Here is a 6969-nt window from a genome sequence, read left to right as displayed (position 1 = left end):
AGGCTGGGGAGCACTGCTCGACGGCAGTCCGCTCTTTGGCCAGTGGTCAGAGCGAGCCGAACTACCGCACATAAACTGCCTGGAAATGATGGCAGTGGACTTTGCGCTGAGGCGCTTCTGTCCCCGGATAAAAGGACACCACGTCCTGGTCCGCTCGGACAACATGTCGGTAGTAGCCTACATAAACCGCCAGGGTGGCGTGAGATCCCGGAACCTATTCAGGTTAGCGGAACGCATACTGGTGTGGGCCCAGCACAACCTGCGCTCGTTAAGAGCAATGCACGTGCCAGGCCACTTGAACGTAGGCCCGGACAGACTCTCACGGAACAACGTTCCTACGGGAGAGTGGTCCCTACACACACAGACAGTGCGTCTGCTGTGGAAAACGTTCGGCAGAGCGGAAATAGACCTGTTTGCAAACCAGGAAAACGCTCATTGCCCAGAATTCTTTTCGAAGAGCGCGAACGCGCTGGCCAGAGTCTGGCCCCGCCGCCCGCTCTATGCTTTTCCTCCTGTCTCACTCCTGCCTCAAGTGCTGGAGCGTATCAAGGAGAGCGGATGCTCAGTACTGCTAGTTGCTCCATTCTGGACGAATCAGACCTGGTTCCCAGCTTTGATGCGACTGAAAAGTACTGCCCCGTGGCCGATTCCAGTGAGGAGAGACCTCCTCTCACAGGCCAAGGGCTCGATTCTGCATCCTCACCCCGAGCTTTGGTCCCTACACGTATGGGCCATAAACGGGTACCCGCTAACCTCCCAAGAGGAGTGTTAGACACGATCGAACAAGCTAGGGCTCCGTCTACTAGACGGCTCTACGCTTCCAAATGGTCGGTGTTCTCTGGATGGTGTTCAGATCAAGGTCTGTCACCACTTCAGTGTGGAGAACCGGAGATTCTCTCCTTCTTGCAAGAGCTATTGGATAAGGGAAGAACCCCATCCACGCTCAAAGTCTATGTGGCTGCCATATCAGCGTTCGTTAATCCAACGCTTGGCCGTTCACTAGGCAGGAACGACCTGGTGGTCCGCTTCCTGAGAGGCGCCAGGAGGTTAAACCCTCCAAGGCCTCCTTCAGTCCCCGTTTGGGACCTTTCTACAGTGTTGAACGCTATGAAAGGGGCCCCTTTCGAGCCTATTCACTCAGTTGACATGAAACACCTGTCTCTCAAGACCGTGTTTCTTTTGGCTCTCGCTTCAGTGAAGCGTGTGGGAGACTTGCAAGCGCTCTCAGTGAGAGCTTCTTGTATGGAGTTCGGGCCAAACGACTCTATAGTCGTATTGAAACCGAAGCATGGGTACGTGCCTAAGTCCCTCAACACACCGTTCAGGGCTCAGGTCATCTCCCTGTCGGCCATGCCGGCCTCAGAGGACGGAAATAGCTCCCTTTGCCCGGTCAGGGCATTAAGAGCTTACGTGTCCCGCTCCGCTGTTTTTCGACAGACGGAGCAGCTCTTTGTTTCGTTCAGCGGGCGCTCCAAGGGACGAGCCGCAACGAAACAGAGTCTGTCTCGATGGGTAGTGGACGCCATTGCGCTAGCCTACGCATCTAGAGGCTTGGAATGCCCTTTGGGCATCAGAGCACATTTCACGAGAGGCATGGCCTCTTCATGGGCTTGGTATAGCGGAATCTCGTTACATGATATCTGTATGGCGGCAGGCTGGGCCTCCCCGTCTACATTTATTAGGTTCTATAACCTAGAGGTTCCTGCGTTGCAGGCTAAACTGCTCTCGGTCTAGAAGACTATGTATAAGTGTTCCTGCCCCGCGCTGCGGCCCAGGTCACTTCAATGGTAATATGTACAAGTGCTCCTGCCCCGCGCTGCGGCCCAGGTCACTTCAATGTCTAATATGTATAAGTGTTCCTGCCCCGCGCTGCGGCCCAGGTCACTTCAATGTTTAAGCATCACTCACTGACAATGTGTCCCATGAGCATGCTATTACCCTTCATATATATCTATATTTACATATATATGCTATTATGCCTTAAGAGGCACTACTATAAGGGATGATGCTATTTTAGCCGCTCTCCCTATACTTCTTGGGGTAGGCGCTTGTATACCAGGGCGCGCGCGCCCTTAGGTGTCTGTGTCGATCCAAGAACACGCACGGCGGTTTGCATAGGGTTCCCGTAGCGTTCTTCGACGCAGTACGAGAGAACTCTACGTAAGAGAACGTACTCGGTTACTAACGTAACCTCGGTTCTCTCTAGGAGAGGGAACGAGTACTGCGTCTCATGCCGTGCGTGTCCACGCTGCGTCGCTTCATTGATGAAAATCGGCGTGTTAGACAGCTATGCTCGTATTTATAGGCCTAGGCCACGCCTGTTTGGGCGGGAGGTGACGCAGAAGGGCGCGAAGCGTCCTCATTGGTCAGCGTCCTGGCCTCGCATAGGCTGTGCTTTTCTGGCAGAGCAGCCAATGGGTGAGCTGTATTGCTCCGCCTAGGTTGTATGCTTCAGAAAAGCGTTTTACAATATTACAAAATTAAGGATTAATTTTTGGCTTCAATCTCGACAAAGAAATATCTTTCCCGTAGCGTTCTTCGACGCAGTACTCGTTCCCTCTCCTAGAGAGAACCGAGGTTACGTTAGTAACCGAGTACGTTTTCAGTTCTACAAAGCAGCAGATCCCGCATGTCTGTGCTTTCAGCCTGTGGATGCTCTACTTTAACTGCTATTTACAAGGCGAGCTTTCAGCCCAAGGTTTGGACAGACAGGTTTCTCTCCGCACAGAATACTAACAGCCCGATGCCACTGCGTCTGATCAGATATTCAGGCCGTGTGTGTTAGTGCCGGGACACACTGAAGCGTCTGCACACCTTTGATGTCCGGGAGGAATCGCAAACCTGCTTTTCCTTTTTTATCCCGACACCTTTTTTTACCAAGCGTGTGTCAAGGTGAACATAAGTATTTCTACCTGATCTCTGGAAGAATAGCTATATACTGAAAACTGCAGTATTCAATACACTGAATCATGCATACTACTTTTTAAAAAGCTGTTATTTTACAATCATTTCAATAATAGTATGCCACAATGCTTATTAAAGCGACAAATTGTTCAACGTTTTTAATTACAGTAATATATTATTATTAAAGTGCTGTAAAGATAGAAAGACTATTTATAATTCTTCAGTATAATTGATACTATAATTGATAATTGAATTATTTTCAGATACAGTTTGAAACATTTATAATACATATTGTTTCACTTTTTTCACTTTCACTTTTCACACACAGTATGCAAACACATACAATAATATTAATACTATACAGGTAAAACTCGAAAAATTAGAATATGGTGCAAAAGTTCATTTATTTCAGTAATTCAACTTAAAAGGTGAAACTAATATATTATATAGACTCATTACATGGAAAGTGAGATATTTCAAGCCTTTATTTGTTATAATTTTGATGATTAGCTTACAGCTTATGAAAACCTTTTCACAATATTCTATCGGCTGTAAGCCATAATCATCAAAATGATAACAAATAAAGGCTTGAAATATCTCACTTTGAATGTAATGAGTCTATATAATATATTAGTTTCACTTTTTAAGTTGAATTATTGAAATAAATGAACTTTTGCACCATATTCGAATTTTTCGAGTTTCACCTGTAATATATGTGTGTTAATTCATATTTACTGCAATTAAAAAATGAAACAATATGTAATACATGTTTTAAATAATATATGAAAATAAGTATCAATAAGAATTATCCTGCTCCAAACACAGCCTCTCTCTCTCATGCTCTTTTTCTTTTCACATCCATCACTCAATTGCTCTCGTTTCTCCATTCTTCTTCCTGCTTTCTAATCACCTACTTTAATTTCCTGGTTTGGGAAAAGGCCGTTGACCTCCGTTAACCTCCCGCTCTGTAACGGCTGGCAGATCAAGTGCCTGATACTTCAGCGTAATCTCTTGGAAATAGAAAGCAGGCATTATCTTCCAGGTGCTTCCCAAAGCTAATCCCACCTCTGCTCTTCCATGCATTTAAAAAACCTGAAATGTTCCCAACTGGGACGGCGACTGTATGTTAATGCATGAGTCTCGGCACAGGTGGGAAGCAGTTTGTTGAATATTAACTACACGCCTTTGATGGGCATCCAAGCTAGTTTGGAGGAAGCCAGACTGTAAAGATTCATGGACTACGCCAAATAGAAATTTGATTTGATGGATTTGGCAAAACATCTATAATACACTGAAATATTTATATGCTGCTTGCAAAATGTTTTTTTTCTTCTTCACCAGAATACACAGCTTTTGAATGCCCATAATTTAAAGTGTTTCTAACGCATGTCAGACAAATGCTTTTGTCTGTTGCACTGCATCTAATTTTTAGAAACTTAAAAACCCTTTCTTTCTGTTCTCTTCCTGTCCTGGATGAACTCCATCTAACTATGCATTTTAAAGTCAATTATTTTATTCCTTAAAACTAATCTTTAATCACCAAAATGACATATTTAAACGTTTTTTATTTGGGGAAAAAAAATCGTAATGCCTTAAAATATCTTGAATGTAACTCGACACCCTAGGCTCATTTAGTATACGCGGTTCTATGAATATGCAAATGAGCCCCGCCTCCACTCACTCACTCAGCTCAGAGATCCACTCGTTGACGATCACACGTTGATCTGATTGGTTACAAGGTAGTTTGTGACGTCAGAAACACCAGCGATTTCAAACCGTGTTTTTGAGACTGTCTTTGGTTCACTGCAGTTTTAAGGAGAAAATATTCAGCAATGCGGTCGATTTATGAATTTACACATGGTTTGTCTTAAAGCATATTAAAAACACCATAGAAATGTAAACAACATTAAAGGAACACTCCACTTTTTTTGGGAAACATGCTCATTTTCCAACTCCCCTAGAGTTAAACAGTTGAGTTTTACCATTTTCGAATCCATTCGAATCTAACTCTAGGGGAGATGAAAAATTAGCATATACCAGTGTTCCTTTAAAAGCTTGATTTTCGCCACAGATAACAAACATTTTGATATGTAGCCTACACTGGACTAGATTACTAATCTAAGTCTTGAGCACCAAATAATAGAGTAAAAATGGCTTTCAATTATTATTTTAAATCCCCAAAATAAACCACATATTCAAAACACTAGAGCGGGCCAAGAACAACATCTTCAGAGACCGCAGCGGCATCGCTAACATCAGTCATCACTACCGGAACGGGGAAGAGATCAGTCAGTCTGTCAGTACTGAATGCTAATGCCTGCCACTTCAAGAGGAGAATTATGGAGGCGCTCATCCCGCTTTCCAAAGCCCTGACAATTACTGATGCGTTTCAGCGTGAGAAAGTGGGAGACCTTCTTCTCTGCATCCGATGTTCACACGTCCAATGTTTACATGGAAGCTCCTCTGGTTCTCCGAGAGAAGAGCTCTCTTGATGTGGAAAAACAAACAGCACGTCGCATCTTCAGAACCTCACAGCGGGAGGTTACGGGTTTCGACCGCACGTGGGCCCGTGATTGATGAGTCCACGTACCAAACGTTGAAGTGACCGTCATGTGATAATAACCATCGGATGATCCCGCAGCGCACAGTGTGTTGTTTAGGGTCCCTGGGAGAGAAAATAAATATGCGACATATTTTATACGGCCAGGACAAACAACTGTGATTCACGTACAAACATTAACTCAGCGCTCAATGTCCTGGTGATGTGCTTACGGATCTGTTAAATCAAAAAATAAACTTTGGTGGTGTCAATCAAAGTGGTTAAATTTAGCAAAACTTGACTTTATAATATCTCTGCGTTCATCAAGTTTTTGGCTCCATTTTGAAACCTACTGAGCTGCCTACTTTAAGGCATTATAAACATGCAATTCAAAAAAGATTATAATTATGTGGATTGTGTGGAAAAGGTAAAACAAAAATGCATGTGAGCTGAATTTTCTTCATTTAAGATGCTGGAGAAATCCGGAAAAATACATACAAATAATTCACTGATTTATTTACATAAGTATTTGACCCCAATATTTGTGTATTTTATGCTTATTAGACAACCACACGACTACACCAGCAACATGCTAATGCTAAATTCTAGTCTCCCGTGCAGATCTCGCTAAGAGTATGGCGACTGAAAAAAGTGTGGATTTACATGATTTAAACATTTACATCGGTTCAACATGAATCAATTAAGTAACACAAGCACAACTTCAACATAATCGAATTAAGTCGTTCTGAAGTGATCAAGTCTCATGCAATGCATGCTGGGAACTGGAGTTTCAGTTAAGTCAACATCAAAAAATCATTGGACTACTTGATTGGTTCACATAATTTAATCTATATTGCACATAGAGAATTACATTAATTGAAAGCAAAGACATCAAGTTTTTAGAGAAAAACTAAATTTTCACAAATAATTGAGCTAATCGGACAATCTGTGTTTTCCATTGTTTTTTTTAGTGTATAGTGTTTCCAAATCAGAGGCTGTATTTTGGTTAGCATGCGTCCTCACTGTCAGTGTAGGGTGTAGTAGACAGCAACACGGCTCACTAGGTTTCGTAACGGAGCCCTTGTAATACTACACCGAGCGTGGCGAACCCCAGGTTTTTATTAATGCATGACATAGCAGTTTCTCTTGTGAATCTCTGACCGAGGGGTGAACAATGTGTCCTCTGGAGCATGTCTGCTGCGCTCTGAAACAGTGGACCTGTCCTTTCTCACGCTAACAAGCTAATGTAAACATGCAACTCAAACAGGAAGTCAAGGGGTTTGCAGAGACTCGCTGTCTCTTTTGGTGTATACTGCATGCTAGAATATAATAGACTTGGTCATCTATTTTATAATTGCATTTAAATATCAATGTAATGGTCAAAATTGGAACATTATTCTGCTAAAAAATAATCATATTTAAACTAGTGTTATTATCAGCATTATTTGTTGTTGTTGTTTGCAAAATTCCGGCCAAGAACTGAATTAAGCATAACTGGTCAAATGCATTCTTCTTTTTTTTACTAT

Source organism: Phoxinus phoxinus (assembly GCF_949152265.1).
Source record: "Phoxinus phoxinus genome assembly, chromosome: 25".
NCBI classification, from domain to species: domain Eukaryota; kingdom Metazoa; phylum Chordata; class Actinopteri; order Cypriniformes; family Leuciscidae; genus Phoxinus; species Phoxinus phoxinus.
The sequence above is the reverse complement of the archived record's forward strand: the minus strand, read 5'-3'. Positions refer to the sequence as shown.